Source organism: Acomys minous, assembly GCF_964271855.1.
Source record: "Acomys minous genome assembly, chromosome: 10".
Lineage (NCBI taxonomy): Eukaryota > Metazoa > Chordata > Mammalia > Rodentia > Muridae > Acomys > Acomys minous.
In genome coordinates, this window is record NC_140491.1 from 61,592,928 (window position 1) to 61,612,041 (window position 19,114).

The following is a 19,114-nucleotide window of genomic DNA, read 5'->3' on the forward strand; positions in this document are numbered from 1 at the left end:
GAGGAATGGCTTCCCCACCTCTCACAGCCTGCTGCTGCACAGCCTGGAGAATTGTGTGGTGCTAGACTTTTCTCTTCTTCTTCTTCTTCTTCTTCTTCTTCTTCTTCTTCTTCTTCTTCTTCTTCTTCTTCTTCTTCATTTCATACTAGAACTTGCTGTTTCAGGAAAGTCGATGGTATGTTGTTTCTATGAAGTCAGCTCAGAGGTTCCTCCTTATTCCTCCCTTTTCTATTCTTAGAAATGAGCTTAAAAATAAAATCACGGCATGCTTTCATATGCAAAAAACAAGTTGGGTGGTGACCACTGTGCCATTTTCCAAATGAAATCTCTCTGTGCATTTCTGTCAGCTGTGTGACTTTGGGAAAGTCTTGTCACCCCTCTGTTAATGTTTTGAAGGAACAGTAAGAAAAGCTAGAGGGACAGCTCAGCAGACAATGCATTTGTGGGTGCATAAGGATCTAACTGTTGACTTCCAGCACCCACTAAAAGCTGGGTGTGGTGGCAGGTGTTGTAACCCCAACTTTGGGTGTGGTGGCAAGTGTCTGTCTGTAACCCCAACCTTGGGGGGAAAGCAGGCATGGGAAGATCGTGGATACTTGCTCTCCAGCCAGTCTAGCCAAACAGTAAATTCCAGGTTCAGAGAGATGCTCTGTCTCAAAAAATAAGGACAGTGACAGAAGAACACAGACAATGTTGACCTCTGACCTCTCCATGCAAGGGCACAGGCAAGCACACTGGTACTCATGTGTGTACACACGTGAGATGACTATTGCATATGCTGTGAGTCATTGAAGGCAGTCATGGTTTAAATGAAATGGACACCACTAGATAAAGTCACACTTATCACAAGGACTGGGAATTCATCTCTCTGCTCTACACAGGAAGGCATAGCAACTCGGAGCCGGAGGCAGAGTCCGGACCACTCCCTGGGTGCTTGGCTGCTCAGACCATGACTACCACACTCATTGTGACTATGGACATGTGAACAGTGGGAGTGTGGGTAAGCTGGTGGGCAAATCAGGGCTTGATGGAGAGGCTTCTTTTGAAAAATTTGCCACAAATTTGACAGCATCTAAGGATCTGAGACAACCACCAAAAGCCAGGTAGTTCTGACTGAATGAAAATGGCTGAAGGAGTTGATTGGCTGGCCGGCTGACCTGTGGTTTCCTCTTGGCTCTCTGCGGAGCTTTCTCTCCTCCTCTTACACAGAAGCATCTTTATGGAGTCTATTGTCCTGTTGCTGAGTGGAAACGTAGGCAAGTGTGGTAGGCGAGTGTGGGAGACCTACAAACAGGCTGAGAAGCCATGCTTGGGAGGCATGGAGCCTCAGCTCTGGTCTGCTGCCTAAGACCCTGTCATTTATTCTCACCTGCAAAACAGGCACTGGCTGGCTCCCCCTGGCCATGCAGAGCTCACTAAATGAGACAATGTGTGCAAGTGTTTAGCGTTGCATCTGGAATGCACTGAGCACATAACAAGTGATGTTTACTGTGAGATAAGTGCCTGCTGCAAGCTGGCTCTGAGTACAGTTAATTAATGAATCAAACACAGCCACAAGTCCCTGGAGGAAAGAGACAGGTGACAATTAATTACCCATCTCAAAAGGGGTTCAGATACTTAAAGGCAGGGCCAGCTCCTTTCTCCTAGTTAAGTGGGATGAAGGATGCTCCCAATTTGTTGTAAGGAAACTCTCGAGTGCTGGGGGTCTGATCATTGCTGAGGAGCTCAGTGCAGACACTCAGCAGTGTGTGTGTGTGTGTGTGTGTGTGTGTGTGTGTGTGTGTGTGTGTGGTGTGCACATGCACATGTGGGTGTCTGGCTGAAGTATCTGTTTCCTTGGCCCTGAGGCATGTCTTGGAATGAGTTGTGGGTCTACACCCAGCCATGGGCAAAGCGGAAGGAGAGTCCACCAGCTCCCTGGGCCCTCAGGATGGGCCGACATATGCTGTGCCCACCAGGACAGTGCTTCTTACAGAGCATCAAGTCAATCCCAGCTTTCATAGAGCACACCTAGTGATCCAGGAAGGCTTCTCAGAGTGTGGTGCCTTTAACTCAAGGCTCACTAGGTATACACTCCTCTGAGGTTGGGGTCTGCAGTCACAACCCACTCATGAACATCTTCAGGGAAAGGGCTTGTCTTGGGGACATTTTTCTCAAGAGGAAGGGCCAGAAAGTTCTTCTTCATGTCCAGCTCAAATCTTCCTGGCTTTAACTCCCAATCACTAGCCTAATGCTGTACTTGGAAGTAAAGCAGCAGAGATTTGCTTCCTCCCTAGTGACTGGAGACCTGAGTCAGCCACAGGCCCCAGTCACCAACCAGCCCAGTTCAGAATATGCACCGCTACACTGGACTGACCCAGAGAATGGAAACAAATACGAGCAAAGGCGAGCATTTATTAAGCACTTAGGGTACGCTATGCCTGTGGACAGTTTGCCTTTCATTTTCAGATCAGCTTTAAAGGCCCTGCTGTCAGTCACCCCAGAAACAAGAAGAACCAGGGACCTGCTCCAGGGATTGTGCTGCCCACAACCAGGTAAGTCCCATTGTCACAGAGACCAAACATCAGAGAGAAAGAAACAGGCTGGTGGAGACCCAGTCGGGCGCTCACTGGGTAATGGGCCCCTAGACCTTGCATGTGGGCGCAGCGCAAGGGACCGCAGACCAGCGTCAGCACCAGGGACAGTTCCTTGCTTGCTCCCCGCAGCCGCCGCCGACGGCGCGCGCAGGGCCGCAGCGCGCACTTCTCAGCAGGCTAGCGCGTGCGCGCCCTCCCCTCCAGCGCGCGCCCCGCGCCCGGGACTGGGCTGGAGTCGCGCGTGCCGCTCGCAGGGAGGCAGCTGGGCGTCCTGAGCCGTGGCCGCAGCGCGCAGCTGGCAGAGTCTCTCGCCTGGCCACGCACTTGCCTCCTCTGGGGCCTCCAGGAACCTCTTGGCGCTCTCCTTGGCAGCCCGGCCCCAGCAGGAGCCACCGGCCTTGGCCTGGGCTGCATTTGCCGCTACTCGCTGTGCCCGGGACAGAGGGACGCCCGCCCCGTCACGTATGTTCAAGTCCTCCGCCAGCCGGGGCAGCGTGGTTCCCATGGTTCAAGGTAAGGACCAAGCTGGTTGGCAGGTCACGGTGTGAGAGCAGGTGACGCAGGCTGGGAACCCCGGGCTCTGTGCCCACCTCTTCTGGAGTACCCACTGCAGCCTGCCCTGGCCACCTTGCATCAGGTGCTCTGACCTATCTACACAGGTGCCTGTACGGAATCACCCATCCCCTTGTGACCCACCCTCCTAGTGCTCTGAGATGGGTAGTGGGGCCCTAGCTGAGAGGCAGAGGAAGCCACAGACAGAAGAGAGGCTTTATTTCCCTCCGAGGGTAACCTGCCTGGGGAAAGGGGCATGAGGAGAGAAAGTTTGTCCAGAGAGACTGGAAACCTAGTTGCATTCATGCTTCCCTGCTGGGAGCTGAGATGTTTGGTTCCTGTAGTGAGACTTGCTTCCCAGCAGGTTGGTGTTGCATGCTTGACCTGGGCTACTGCTGACCTGTCCAGCCCCTGTGTGAAAGGGTTGGGGACTCCATTTGGCAGATGAGGAAACTGAGGCTTAGAGAAGTTGGTTTCTTGTCCAAGGTCACAGTTAACAGGTGGTGGAACCTCTGTCCCCCAGTTTCCACATTGTTGGAAACCTCGTCGTATATAATGAGGACAGGAGGGGCACACAAGGCAGGCAGCTGTGTTTTTCCAGCCAGAAACACCCTGAATACCAAGACTCTAAAAGCAGATTCACATCCATTATCCTGGCTGTACTCTCTCACCTCACTCAGTGTCCTATCCTCGCCAGGTTAGTGTCACATGGACACACATGGCTCTGCTGGTATGTCCCTGGGGCAAGAAACCTGGGTGACAAGTCCCCAAACCTTTCTCCAGGTTTCGGCATGTTCCGTTGCCCCTTCTGGGGGGAAGGTGTGGTCCAGGGGTCTGCAGGATGTTGCCAGGCTGCTGCCCTGTAGGCCCCCCCCCCCATGCTGGTCAAGTTCTTGGCCGGCTTCCAGGGACAGCTTCCGCCTCCCAGAAGTTTATGGCTGCAGAAAAACGCATAGGCCCATCTCCTCTCCTTCCCCATCTTGAGACAGAATTGAGAGTGAATCCTCCATGACAAGGCTTAGACTCTCCAAAGTTGACACTCTGGCCAACAGGAGGTGGCTGAAACCCTCCATGGATGCATGGGCTGCAGGCTTGCTGAGTGCGTGCAACTTTGTGTGGCTTTGAGAAGTTCTTTCTGTTCCTGAGGCCAGGGGCCAGCTTCCTCCTTTCCTCTCTTCCTGTACCTTCCTTTCCTGGTCATAGAGGAGATGGAGTGGTCTCATGCTGGGGTCTTTGCCCCCATCTCCTGAGCTCCTGTAGGACTGGTTGGTGCTGTCCCACTTGGAAAACTTGGAGATGCTTCCTGAAGTGTTTCGGGTCTGGGAGAAGGAACAGCTCCCATATTTTGTTCCTGGAATACCTGTTGGGGGTGATGAGCTGGAGAACATCACTGGCTCTCTGGGGCAAGCCAACGCCATGAGATGTGGGGACCCAGGATGTGTGTGACTTCTCCACCCCTGCCTCTCCTGTAAGTGGGAGAGATCAGCAGAGCCCCAGGCCTCTACTGTGCCAGTATAGACAGCTAGTATAGAAAAAAAGAACTTACAGAAAATGTGGGTGCGGATGGAGAGGTCAAAACTTTGCCCAGCTCTGCCCATCTTCCTGGGTGACCTTGGGCCAGTCCCAGTTTCTTACTAGACCTCAGATGGAGTGGGTGGTCTCACATCCCCTGGGGTTCCTCTCAGCCACCACCCCCTCCCCATTCCTGCCCATCTTACCTTCTAACTATTTGGCCACCCAGGTTTTGTCTAAGCCTGGTGCTGAGTCTGAGTGAGGCTACACTGCCTGCAGACCCAGCAATTCAATGAAGAATGATCATAGCGCTCAAAGCAGAAATTTGTCACCTCAGTCAATTATATTGGACTCTAATCCCTCAGGGGTTGGGGGTAAGGCAGAGTGGCAGAATGCCTAGACTGTCCCCTCCATGCCCACCCTGCCACCACTCCGCTGCCCCTCTTCAAGCCCTGACCAGGGTGGCAGGAAAGTGGTGATTTGTATGGTGGGAATGTGGATTCAAGGGCCAGATTTTCAGCAAGTACCTCACCATCCTCATCTACAAGAATAGGGGTATTTCTGCCTCCCTGTGGGTGTTTGGTGACACCTGTGCAGGCGTGCCCTGGAGCATCGTGAGGGTGTCATGGGTTGGGAAGGGGCTTCCTGCCTACCTTGCTCTGGCTGTGATTTCCCTGCAGTCTGAGTCCTTCTGGATTCAGTCCAGAGGGGATTCATCCAGGCAGGAGCCGCAGAGCCTGCCAGCTCCTTGCCTTCTCTCCTCCCAAAGCTCTCCATCCCCCCAGGAACTGGGTTCCTAGAAGAGGCTTAAGTTGCTGAAGCCACTCTGATCCACACCTCTGCCTTGTCTCCCTTGCTGGGGCTTCTCTGAAAGGCCTGAGAAGGATCAGCTTTGCCAGCACAAGGCACAAGGAGGCTGTGGACAGAACCCTGACTCATGGGAAGCCAGGGTACAGAGCGTGGCATGTGAGTTCCTGATTGACACTCCTAAGATGTGACACAGAGACTGTGTCTCTAATTTCCACGGGTCCTGTAGGGGAGGAGGCTGGAGATGGGCAGAGGGTGGAGGACCATAATCCAGGCTGTAATCTATGCTCCAGGAAGTCTAAACCTTGGTGGAGAATGGTCAAACCTGATCTTAACACTGTGGGTTACAGTATAGAGCTTGACTGGAGAGGAAAGGCAAGAGGCAAGGGGACTCACAAGAGGTTACCATGTCCTTCTCAATGAGGATGGTAGGCGCTGAGCAGATGCCAGCCATAAGGGGTGGCGTCATGGTGTGCTGGGATAGTGGGAATGTGGCCCAGGACTAAACAAACATCACCCAAACTTTACTACACTGGAATCTGGGGTGAACTGTAGGAGTGATGGCGAGGCATCCCTCGTGGACCTGGAGTCGGGCTTTTTCTTCAGCACCGAGGTAGCACCTGATTGCACATCCCACCCAGGAGGATGCTACTGCTTGACTTCTGGGTCCTTCCAGCCCACCTGAAGGGGCATCTGTGGGAGTGGCTCTAGCCAGACACACCCAGTCCCCTGTGCTTGTGTCCAACTTCTCCTGTAGTAGAGTGAGGAGATGACTCGGTTGGTAAAGGGCTTGCTTGCAAAGCAGGAGGACGTGAGTTTGATCTCAGAACCCATAAGCAGCAGCCAGGCCAGCTGGCATGGTAATGAATGCTTGTAGTCCCAGAACTCAGCAGGTAGAGACAGACAGAGCCTGGGGTCTTGATGGCCAGCCACCATACTTATTTGGAAGGTTCCATGCCAGCAAGAGACCCTGCCTCAAAAACAGGGTGGACAAAGACAGAGGAATGTCATCAGATGCTGTCCTCTGGCACACACACACACACACACACACACGCGCGCGCGCGCGCGCGCACACCACATGCACGTGAAAAGAGCTGCACAGCTATGTGGGAGTCAGGAGAGGATTAGACAGTGACCTGAGTAATGGCTGGGGAACAAGCCAGGCTCCTAGGATCACAGTTACGTCCACCACCTCCCATGGCTGCTGAGGGTGGCAGGGTGGCACAGCCTTAGGAACTGGCCAGAACAATGTTTATGTTTAAGTATGTGTCCCTGGAATGTGTACTTAATCTTTTGGTCCTGGGTTCTTTGTTTACCTTCCTAAAAGAGTCTGCACACTGCTGGGAAACTCCCATGGTGCTCACTTCCTGACCAAACCAGAAGATGGCCTCAGAGCAAACGAGGGATGCCCTTGTCAGACAGGCAAAGCCCGCAGTGGGCAGAGATATCATTACCAGTGGCTTGGCTCTTTACAGCCAGTTCCAGGCTTTATGCAGGCTACCCAGTGACAAAGCTGATCCTTGGCTCTTCCTAGGCTGCTCTGCCCGGTTTCTGGGCCTGCACCCAGGTCTGGGAAGAGGTCTCTGTCTTTGGTGTTACATGCTTTTGGCATTTGGTCTGTGGCCTAGGGACTCAGCAGCTAACATCTCTGGAAGTGGGTACCCTGGCTCCCTAACTCTAGGTTAGCAAACTCCCATGCCAGCCACTGTAACAGGAACAGTCTGCTTACAGAAAGCAGTAATGGGTGGTCTTGTCTCTTTTACGCTCTGCATTGTGTATGCTTACATAATATATATCTTATAATATATTCAAATATTTTTATTAAAAGAAATGTGTATTTTCTGCAAAAGGAAAATCAATTCAGTTTTTCTTGGCTTATTATGTGCAGACTGAAAGCTCTTGAATCTTTGCTGCGGCCTAGATGCTGCCCTGCAGCCACTGGACCTCAGTGTTCCTGCTCATGAGTGGTCCTTTCTTGTGCTTTGTCTTGACCCCTGCCCCCATGCAGGGGACGGGCTTTGGGGCTTTTATCTTCTGTTACAAAGCCCTAGCCCCAGCCTGACTTTCTGGTCCAGTCGTTTGCAGGGCACAGCTGTTGACTCACAGATTTACTTAGTTGCATTGGCAATGGGCCTGTGTGCCCATCCACCGGTTCTGTCTGTTATAGACTTGACTGGGGTGTGAGCCTTGAGTGGAAGGCCTTAGTGGCTGGCCGGGGGAAGAAAGAGTGGGAAGAGGATGTGAACAGGATTAAACTGTAGTGTGGGAAGGTTCTGGGTGGATGGCAGCGTGAGGCAGGGAGGCAGGTACCCTAGATTCTGTGGAAATCATCTCAGGATGGAGCGGTCAGGGAAAGCACCCTGGATGCAGAATCAGAGCTGAGCCCCACTGGGTGGGTGTACAGTCAAGGGAGCAGGTACTGCACAGAAGCCAGACACTGCTGCCATCGCTGGAGGTGAGAGAGGCCATCTGAGAATGCTAGCTGGAAGTCGGTGGGCTTCAGAAATGGCCCTGGTTTTTCTCCGAGGGAAAGAAAGTTCTGGAAAGGGCTAGTCCCAGGTGCCCCATTGGCTTTTGACTGTGTCTCTGTGGGTGTGCTAGAGATCTCATCTCCTATGCTTTGGTTCCTAAGGCAGGCTTAGACAGCCTCCCCCTCCTGGCACTGGCCAAAAGACCCTCTACTGCAGGTGCCCTCTCATCCCTGCCCAGTCATTTCACTTGTTGCTGGACCACCCATCATGCCTGGCGGTATGCCCCCTTAGTACTTGTTTGTTTTTAGTGTGCCAGGAGTAGCAGGAGGCAAGGAGGGCAAGGCTATAGAGCTCTGGGTAGCAGTGAGCGGGGGGGGGGGGGGTGGACAGGAGGCGTACACTGGGAGCACCATAAACTCTCGTAGCATGTGTCTGGGGCTCACCTTACAGTATTTGAAATGTAATTATTTACACGGTGTTTTGCAAATCCCTTCACTCAGGGTTGGCATACACACTCTCTCTGGGGACATCCAGGAAGTTTCCTAAGGCAAAATAAAGATGTTCACTTTTCCAGTTTATAGGCAGACACCCACTTAGGGTTCCTTTTTCTGGCCCATTCTTCGAGAGCCCACAGTCCAGGCTGGCTTAGCCCAGGACTGGCACTATGCCTTCCATGTGTGAGAGGCCTTGATCACATCTCCTTTGAAAGACGATGGGGTGGGGACGTGGAGGGTAGTCTGTGTCTCTTTCTCTAGAGTGTGCTATCGTTGTCACGTGGGTAACATAAGGACTGCTGGTGTTTACCTGTGTCTGGCGTTTGTTTGGTTAAAACACTCATTACGTGGGAAGCTCCATATAAACTCACTTACAAAATTAAAGCATCCAGCCGTCTGTGATTTTTACCTTCAGGAGGCTTCCCACACGAGACACCCTCTAATTACAAAACAGAACTCCATTGCAGAAGGTTGTTGCGTGGCACGGTGTCTTGGGAAATCACTCTTGTAGTTGTTCATGTTCCCACTGGTCTGTGTCTTGCTTTCTCCTTGGAAGCCTCTACTTCACTGATCAGGAGATGGGGACGGGGAGAGGAAAAGAAGAGAGAAGAGTGGGAGGCATGGGAAGAGAGAGGGTCTGCAGTCAGCCGGACCCTTAGAAGTTGCCCAGGGCCTGCTGGTGAAAACAGCCAGGTTACTAATCCTCTTTTGGCTCTAGTTTCCTGGCATATAAAGACAGGGGTGTTTTCTCCTCCTGTCACCAGGGATGATCCCGGGCCTCTGCAGGAGCACAGGGCATTCTGGAGTCTCTGGGCATGGATCGGGGAGAAAGGCTGCTGATCAGCTCCTGTGCCGCGTGTGGCTTAAAGTCACTGCTTAAAACCAATCCTATCTCTACTGAAATTCAGACACCCCGTTGCAGCCCCCGGAGCCCTGAATGGGGTGGATCTATCCTCTCAATGTTAGCTTGTCTCCTGCCTCTGCTGTGCCCTGCATGGTGGCTTCTGTGTCATTTCTGAAACTCTCTGAGACCCATCATCCCCTGAGATACTTCCTGCTGCCTGTCACTGTCGGGTCTGTTCCCTTCTGGTCATGTCTGCATCGAATCTGGGCAGTCTTGAGGCCAGGTGCTGCCCATTACACCCTCCCCAACCCCAGCAGCCCGTGGAGTGCCTGGGACAAGATGGGCACTGTGGTGGGGAGTTCCATGTGATATGAGGGAGCAGTGGCTAGTGTGTGGCCCTGAATGGTCTCCATATTGGGACATTCATCGTTAGTGCCAGAAGTGGCATCTGCCTAGGGAAGGATCGCCTCCAGCACCCCTTTCCGGTGTCCTCAGAACAGACGAGCATTACAGGACACAGCTACCTGGTTATATTCCCGGGGCTACTGTGTCTTTTGCAGCTCCCTGGCACAGGGCTGCCAGTGGCAGAGGGTGACTCAAGGTCGGAGAGCCTCACCCCATCAAACTGTGGGCTCAACACTGCCTTGTAAAGATTATTTAATCTGCAAGATGGGCCTATTCCACGTGCTTCTGCTCACTTGAAAATCTCCAGGTCCTGATTTGTTTGTTGGTTCGTATGCCTGGTGTTTTGTTTTGTTTTTTTTTTTGAGACAGGGTCTTACTGTGTAGCCCAGGCTGTCCTCAAACTCAGGGCAATCCACTAGCTTCCGGCTTGTGAAGAGTTATATTAAATATGTGCCTCACCACATCTATGTGAGCCCTATTTCTTTCTTTTTCTTTTTTTTTTTCTTTTTTTCTTTTTTTTTGGTTTTTCGAGACAGGGTCTCTCTGTGTAGCCTTGGCTGTCCTAGACTCAATTTGTAGACCAGGCTGGCCTCGAACTCACAGCGATCCACCAGCCTCTGCCTCCCGAGTGCTGGGATTAAAGGCGTGCGCCACCACGCTCGGCCCGAGCCCCATTTCTTTAAAATGAAGATGCTCCAGGCAGGTCTGTGCTGGTCAGGGTTGTGGCAGTCATGCACATGGGGACAGACTTAAACACATGCATGCACACATGGAAGACACGCACATAGCAGATATACTCAGAGACACACATGCGCACGCAGGCACACACGTGGACACTCACAGACGTATTCACACATGGCATGCACCTAGCAGATACACAGAGACACGCTCATGGTGACAGACACGCATGCCAGTCAGCTAGGGAAGGAGCCAGTGAGGCCGAGGCTGCATGGTGGGCACATGGCACAGGACACTGGTGCTTGGGGCTCAGCCTTACAGAGTGTGTGTGCAGATGGGGCCCTCTTAGGACCTTAGATGTCCCCCTCTAGGAGAACTTAAAGTGCTGCTATGGAAGAAAAGGAGGCAGAGACCCAGCTTGGTGTTAGAGGCCTTGCAGTCCTTCCCTCACTCTTGGGCATGCTGGCTGATATCTGTGTGACGGCTGGGACCCTGGAGACCACTCTGTTCCTGTCTTCTTCCTGTGTGTCAACAAGACAGCACACACACACACATACACACACATACACACACACACACACACACACACGGACACATGTAGACACACATGCACACAGCAGGCACATGCAAGACATGCACATGAGGACACAATCAAACATGCACACACAGACATACACAACAGGGGCAATTGCAGACACATACGCACAAATACACAAGTACACACAGACATGAATATGTACACAGAAGAGACACACTGAGACATGCACATGGAGACACACATGCAGAAACACAGAAAATACACATATGCAGACACACAGAGTCATACATATACCTAAACACACACATCAGAGATACACATGTGCACACAGACACACACCCAGAGACATATGCAGTCTCCCCCTGTACCCTCTGTAGACACAGTGCCTGAAGACACTGTCTAGCTCCCATTTTTTGAAGGCACATGACACAGGTTTCTGGAAGATCCTATGCCTCCTGATGGGCTGTTTTCACTTGGCTATTTCAACTGTATGGCACCCTCATGGTCTCTGGCCATCAACTCTTAGGGAAGCTTCATCAAGCCCTACCTTTTGGGTAACAAAGTGCCACTGGGCATTCTCTCAGCCACCCTTGTTTTATTGTTATGTCTCAGGCTGAGTAGCAAGGCTAATAGCTCATGTATGTATCAGTCAGTTATTGGCATCCTGACTGTGTAACAAGCTGTCCTGACAGCTAGCAACAGAATTGCAAGCAAAGTTCTCCTTGCACCCAGGAAGTAGCTGGGGCTGTCCCACTCATTATGCATGTCCAGTTTAGGCCCTCGGGGCTCTTCCATAGCTTCAGTCTGTGAGTATACGCTTTCTGAGCATACTCGCTGGATCCCAGGAATGCATAATGCATACTTCTTCAAGAGTTTGCCTAGAACTGTGATGTGGCCCCTTTTGCCCCTGTTTCATTGGTTAAGTCATATGACCAAGGCCAAGGTCAGCAAGGTTTTGCTGACTCTTGGCCGTTGTAGTACAAGGTCCATTGCAGGGGAGAGAGGGAGCTTGCTGGGTCTGTGTTTTTAGATAGTCCCTAAGAGTTGCTAGGCTCAAGCCCTCCAGATACGATATCATGACTAGGTCTCACAGAGATGAAAGCTCATGGCTGGCACCTGCTGTCTCAGCTGCCCCAGTTCCACTGATCTGGAGATATGATGGGGAGGGACAAGGAATAGGCCCCTTTCCCTCACCTTCCCTCCAGCTCGAGCAGAGGCAATGGGTATGGCAGTCACAGCTGGTAAAGCCCCGTGCCTGGCCCAGAGTGGGCACTCTGTCAGTGCTCACGCAATTAATGCTGGCATTGCTTTCCCAGGCTTGACCCTGAACAGATGCTGGGCAGAGAGAGACAATGTAGAGGCATGAGGACCTCCCCCCCTCACCCTGCTATCTCAGGACAACTCCAGTCCTGCTAACGTCTCCACATGGGGAAGAAGAGGCAGGAGGGAGGTGAGGTTGAGAGGAGGCAGGGTGAGGCATGCCCCTCCCAGCAAAGCATGGGTGGGTAAGAAATCAGAGGGAGGGCCCAGGGGTCCCGCTCAAACTAAGGCACCAGCCAAGGATAATACAGGCTGTAAACTTTAAACCCCTACCCAAATCTAGCCAATGGTCAGAACATTCTCCACAGTAGAGTGGAGAGTTGGATATGACTTTCTCACGTACTCTGGTGTCTCATATTTGACCATTTTCCCTGGAGGGAGAGACCTGGTGGCACTCAGAGGAAGGACAGCAGGTTACCAAGAAGAGACTTGATACCCTATGAGCATATACAGGGGGAGGAAATCCCCCTCAGGAACAGTCATAGGGGAGGGGAATAAGGGGAAATGGGAGGGAGGGAAGAATGGGAGGATACAAGGGATGGGATAACCATTGAGATGTAACAAGAACAAATTAATAAAATAATATATGTCTTGGGAAAAAAAAGAAATCAGAGGGAGGGGGAGATGCTTCAGCCGGTAGGCAGACTACCCTGCGTGCTGTCACTGGGCACAGAGCGTCTCAGGGCTTGGAACAGCATCTCAGGCCAGTAGTGCAAGAACCCTGTACCGGGAGGGTGCCTAGTAGTCAAGAGAGCTCCCCAAAGGGCAGGTCTAAGCTGAGACCAGAAGATGAACCTGAGGCAGTGGTAAGGCCTGAGGTGCTTCTGGGGAGATGGGGTGGCATGTGGAGGCATGGAGGAAGGTAGGATTGAATGCAGGTGAAGCCCTAAGGGGCCAGAATGGAGGGGTGTGTGAGTCCAGGCAGGGAGGGAGACAGAGGCCAGGAACCTGAGCAGACGGAGGGAAGGGCCTGGGACACAGGTGGGCACCATGCCAGCTCTTCACCAGCCCAGGGTTCTGCGGGACGGGAATCTCGGGGCACCCCTGTCTTATCAGCCTGAGGGGTGGCCCTAAAAGGACCTGAGGTTCAACTTACCCCTCTGCTGTTTGCAGTGACTTTGGCGCCTGTCCCCAGCCCCCTCGCCCCAACATAGGAAATAAGATTGGGTTTCTCTGACCTGAGAGCCCAGCCTCAACTTTGGAGCATCAAAGATCACAGATTGTACTCCAGCATAGAAGTGACAGGGCCATGTGCAAGGCTGAAGATAGCTCCACCTTCTTATCTCAATACCAGGGCGGGGGGGGGGGGGGGAGCGGGAGAGGGGGGAGGGCACCTCTGTATCCATAGGAACTGCAGGCAACCTTATGAACAACCAAAATGTGGTGTTTTTACTGATTTATTCATTTATATACCTTAGTGACAGGTGAGACTTAAGAACAAAAGCATGTTCAGGTCACTGAGCCTAGCTGGTGTCTGGCTGCACTGTGGCTCTGTACTCTGGGATTTCGTAGCTTAGCTGGGGAGCCAGTTCAGATGTCACCCCAGATTTGCCATTCACGTTGGAGGCGACTTTGTTCCTCTCTGTATAGGAAGCTCTGGGTTGGCGGGTTGTCTTCGGGTTTAACTGATTGCCGCCGGCCGTCATTCCATTATGTTCTATCTGCCACTGCCACCTGCCCAAAGTCCACTGCCGTGCTCGCCTCCCTTCCTGAGCGTCCTAAACCTTTGTCCTGTGCTTTTTAGGCTCTCTCTGGATATTGGAGTAAATGTGCCTGGCTGTTGTTTCCCTTAAGCTCCATCCTGACTGCAGTTGGCTGAGCGTTCGGGACCTAAAGGTTTACCATTGGTGTGTGTGTGTGTGTGTGTGTGTGTGTGTGTGTTGTGTGTGTTGTGCGTCACATGTGATAAGGTGTGCTTGTGAGGGTCAAAGGACAACTTGCAGAGTCAGTTCTCTGTTTCCATCATGTGGGTGCCAGGGATTGAACCCAGGCCATCAGCCTTGGCAGCAAGCACATTCATTCACTAATCCATTTTGCTGGCATATGACCCTATGGGAATACACAAATACCTAAGCCCCATCAACATAAAAACCCATGATGTGTGGTACCCAGGAAAGTCACCTAGTGTCAGAGAAGTAAACCACCTATGGTGAAGAGAATTCTGTGAGGTAAGACCAGAGCAGCTTTCAGCCCAAACCCTCCAGTGTTCCAAGGATCATGATCCTTCCTGTGTACTGGTGACTTTTCTCTCATCAACCCTGGAATTCACTAGACTGATTGGCCTGGAAGCCCCAGAGATCCTTCCTCCCTAGCACTGAGGTCAGTTAAAGGCAGGTGCCACCATGACAAGGTTTTACTCACGTGGTAGGGGTCAAATTCCGTTCTCATGCTTACCCGGCAAGCTCTCTACCCGCCTGAGCTCTGTCTCTCAGGCCACAAGGATTTCTATAACAATCAGATCCGTTGAGCTGTGCCTGCCGTGGGCCTTGGTGGGATGCTCTCTGCCACGTCACCCCGGCTCACCTTCAGGCCTCGGCATCCTGTTTGCCCTCTCCTGGTGCTCTTCTTCCTGTTAGCGCTCTCCATTCTCCCTCCTTCCACTCCCTAGGGTTAACATGTATCCACACTGCCCACGAGACTAAAGCCACACAAGGCTGGTAGTCAGGGTTTCTACCACTGTAATGAAACACCAAGGCTGAAAGGCCAGCTAGGGAGAAAAGGGTTTACTTGGCTTACACTTCCACATTGTAGGTCCTCAAGCCAGGACAGGAGCTCAGACAGGACCGGAACCTGGATGTAGGAGCTGACCCAGAGGCCACGGAGAGGTTTTGCTTACTGGCTTTCTCCCCATGGCTTGCTCAGCCTGCCTTCTTCTAGAACTCAGGACCACCAACCAGCTCAGGGATGACCCCACCCACAAAGGGCTGGGCTACCACCCAGCAATCACTAACCAAGATAACTCTAGCTTGTGTCAAGTTGACATAAAAGCAACCAGTCCAGGTGAGGACATGGCGGTAGGCCCAGGATGTGCTGGAACTCCGTGAGTAGTGGCTGCCACATTGTAGGTAGATGTCTGTTGCCTTCACACCCCGAAAGTGCCTGATCTCGTTTGAATTGTGGGCACATGTTAAATGCCAAGTGTATGGTGTGGACAGTGACTGCTCCTGGATTGCAGAAGAGGGCGCAAGGGTAGAGCTCAGGGGAGACTCACTCAAGGGACTGGCTGTATGACGGCTTTGCCTAAGAAGCTGAGCTGGAGGGAGTCCAGGGTTGGCCAGAGAAGTCCCCAGGACAAGAAAAAAAAATACTAGGGCTGTGCTTGGCAGGCTGGTGAATAAGCTCCTTCCTAGATGAATTCAAGGAGTCTTGGGGCTCCGGGAGTCTTCAAGAGGAACAGAGAGTGGGTTGTGGAAAGTGGAAGGCAACCCTGGAGAGCGCTGGAACACAGATGTTTGGACCTAGAACCAGCAGTTCTGTGTTCAAGGGACGCCATAGGAGAAGGTGTGCTGCAGAGAAAACCAAGGCGGCTGTTCCGTAAAGTGTGAGGTGTGGCCTGTTCTTACGAACAGAGAACAGAACATCCCGCCCACCGCCCTGCAGACCCCGGGGAGCTGACCACACGTCCTAGAGCAGCTCTCGTCCTCTCTCCTTAGCACCTGTGTGGGTCGAGGAGGTGAATGTGACTAAGACAGGCCCGCCCACAGCTCAGACTTTGCAAAGGAAACAGAGAGGAGAGGTCAGTGGCACCACTAAGGCCCCAACACTGTCAGACCACGGCTGCTCACGAGGCCTGAGCTAGAGATGTGTCCAGCCTGCTCAACAACCCTGTTCTCCGGGGCTCAACGGGCAGGACCGTGGCCTGCTTACCAGCAGACACTCAACCCAGCCCTGTGCTCATCACACAGTTAGCATGCCATGTGGAGAGGGGCTACCTGAAAAGTCCCATAATAGTCTCAAAATGAAGGACCTAACCAGGAGTGGTGGCACATCCCTGTCATCCAAGCACTTTGGAGGATGAAACAATAGAATCCTGAGTTTGAGGCCAACTTGGGCTACACAGAAAGTTCTAGGCCATCCTGGGCTGCATGGTTAGATCCTGCCACAGTAAACAAAATAAAGGTAGGTACCAAAACACAAGAATACTATGACGGGAGGAATGTTTACATTTCTGTTCAAGGCTTTCTGACACCCAGGCAGACATGATGTCAAGGTGCCCAGAACTGTGAGGGAAAAGATAACACTCACAGATCTGAGCGTGGGCTGCCTGGAGCACAAGGCGTCTGGGTGGGTGGGTGGGAGGGAGGGGTGGGGGAGGGGGTAGGCATGGCTAAAGCCCAGGCCTGGTGCACACCACCCAAGTGTGGTTTTGTGCAAGGCTGAAGGGACAGGTTTGTTTTGAAGCTAGGCTGCCTCCTGTGACAGTATTCACTCCCACCTGTCAGCTAGTACTCCCATCCGTCCCCGAGCCTGGCTGAAGCCCTCTCCTTGCCCAAAGCCCTCCTGACTTACTGACTCGAATGGATTCAGCTCTCACTTGATTTGTGTCTGTTCCCACCCCGTCTTTCCAGAGTCCCGACCCAAACCCAGGGTTGGATCCAGTATTATACCAGAGGCCCATGACTATGCCCAATGGTTGACTGAATCCTTATCTAGAGAAATGAAAGCCCTGGGAGATGTCAGAGGCAGAGGCACCTATGGGATGTTGTGTGTGTGTGTATGTGTGTGTGTGTGTGTGTGTGTGTGTGTGTGTGTGTGTGTGCGCGCGCATGTGCAAAAACAGCCCAGTCCTGGTCCAGCCGCAGACCCAAGTAAAAGCTTTAATAGTTCTAGTCACAGCCACAGCCTAGCTCCAACCCCAGCCCTAGCCCCAATCATAGCTCTAGCCTCAGACGGCCAGCCTGAGATCCAGCCCCAACCCCTTAGCCTCAGACCCAGCCTCACTCTAGCCCCAGTCCCAGCTGTTACCCATGTCCCAGCCCCCAGGTCCAGACCCAGCTCAGCCACAACCCATGGCAAGTGACATTGCTTCAGGAACTGGTTTCTTGTCCTGCAAGCTGAGGCTATTGACTTCAGTTCCAGGGACATGGTGGTGAGGCTTTAATGAGGTGTCAAGGACACTCTACTTTGTGCTTTGGAGGCTTCAGTTGTTACCATGCCAGTGTCAAAGGCAAATAAATGGAGATTTCTTGGGCAGCAAGGTTTCCCAGTGGCACACAGCCAGCAAGGTTTCCCAGTGTCACACAGCTGGTGAGGTTTCCCAGTGGCACACACAGCTGGTAAGGTTTCCCAGTGGCCCACAGCTGGCAAGGTTTCCCAATGGCACACACAGCTGGTAAGGTTTCCCAGTGGTACACAGCTGGCGAGGTTTCCCAGTGGCACACAGCTGGTGAGGTTTCCCAGTGGCACACAGCTGGTGAGGTTTCCCAGTGGCACACAGCTGGTGAGGTTTCCCAGTGGCACACAGCTGGTGAGGTTTCCCAGTGGCACACAGCTGGTGAGGTTTCCCAGTGGCACACAGCTGGTGAGGTTTCCCAGTGGCACACAGCTGGTGAGGTTTCCCAGTGGCACACAGCTGGTGAGGTTTCCCAGTGGCACACAGCTGGTGAGGTTTCCCAGTGGCACACAGCTGGTGAGGTTTCCCAGTGGCACACAGCTGGTGAGGTTTCCCAGTGGCACACAGCTGGTGAGGTTTCCCAGTGGCACACAGCTGGTAAGGGCCAGAAGCAGCTCTGCTCAGGCTCCCTTCTTCCCTCTGCCTTCTGCTTTGTGGTCCTCACCAGAGCCATGAATCTATCCACTGGGTACCCCATAGTGAGGCCTCTCCTCAAGCAACCCAGGGGAGGGCTCTATCCTGAGGCTCCTACGGACAGGAAGAGCCATCCGTATTCCCTTATACAAGAGGATGTCTCAGAGATTAGGAACCTGATAGAGCGCTTTCCCAGTGTGCAGGAAGCCCTGGGTTCCATTTGCATGAACTGGCTATGGTAGTACACATCTTAATCCCAGTGTTCAGGAGGAGGAGCCAAGAGGATCAGAAGTGCAAGGCCATCTTTGGCCAGCCTGGACGTGTGAGGCCTTGTGAAATCATCCATCCGTCCATCCACCCATCCATCCACCCATCCATCCATCCATCCATCCCCAAGAGATAATGGTACACCATGACCCCAACCCCTGCCTGCCTTCCAGTGTGCTTCACCACACATAGGAATTGGGAAGTGTCTGCCATCTGTCACGGCCTGTGTCTCTCAGGGTTAGGCCATGATATAACCCTTTGTGGAGCCTGAAACATTAGAAAGTCTGTTTTGAAAGAGATGGAGCTGGTACCCACGGAAGCCAGGCATACAGCAGAGCTACAAGGAGAGACACGGCGGGGCCTTCCAGATCAGAGGAAGCTAGCCACCTGCATGTCCAACACTGTCCTTGAGCAGGGGCAGCTGGCCAGGCCTAGGAGGGACAGAGTTGTGATCCAAGGTGTAAGGCTTGTATTCTGGGCACCTTGTTGGACTGGACTTGCCTTGGGGCTCTTTGGTTAGTCCCTGAGCTGTCCGTGTCAGCACTCTCTTGAAGTGCGCCTGGGACCCGTTCAGAAGCCACCAAGATAGAGCCAGCCTTCAGGATACAGAGCCCCAGAAGAAGGTAGACAATGATTGGGGACTGGCTGGCAGTGTCTCCAGGAGATAACGGACTAGAGAGCTCTGGTTGTGTCTTATTCAGTTACTGTCCCCCAGCTACTGAGGACCTGAGCCTCCTGGGGGTAATTGTAATGTGTCCCCCCCACCCCCCGCACAGAACAGTGCCAGGCAGGCATGAGGCCAGCCTCCGTTCTAAGCAATGCTGAGATACTAGATCGAAGGCTGCAGTGCAGGGGCCATAGCCAAGGTGTAGGCAAACTGTCTGTGAGACTGATGGTCTCACAG

General features: G+C 52.8%; 1 protein-coding gene across 2 annotated transcripts in view; it reads left to right on the top strand.

Moving 5' to 3' along the window:
- The first annotated feature begins 2,770 nt into the window (after positions 1-2,770).
- Positions 2,771-19,114, top strand: part of FAM163B (family with sequence similarity 163 member B) — a 32,881-nt gene continuing 16,537 nt past the window's right edge. The window contains exon 1 of one of the 2 annotated variants that reach the window (XM_084799598.1): positions 2,771-3,089. The gene's annotated coding sequence lies outside the window, so the exon portion shown is untranslated. The remainder of the gene's footprint in view (positions 3,090-19,114) is intronic. The other variant, XM_084799597.1, reaches the window with a different exon arrangement.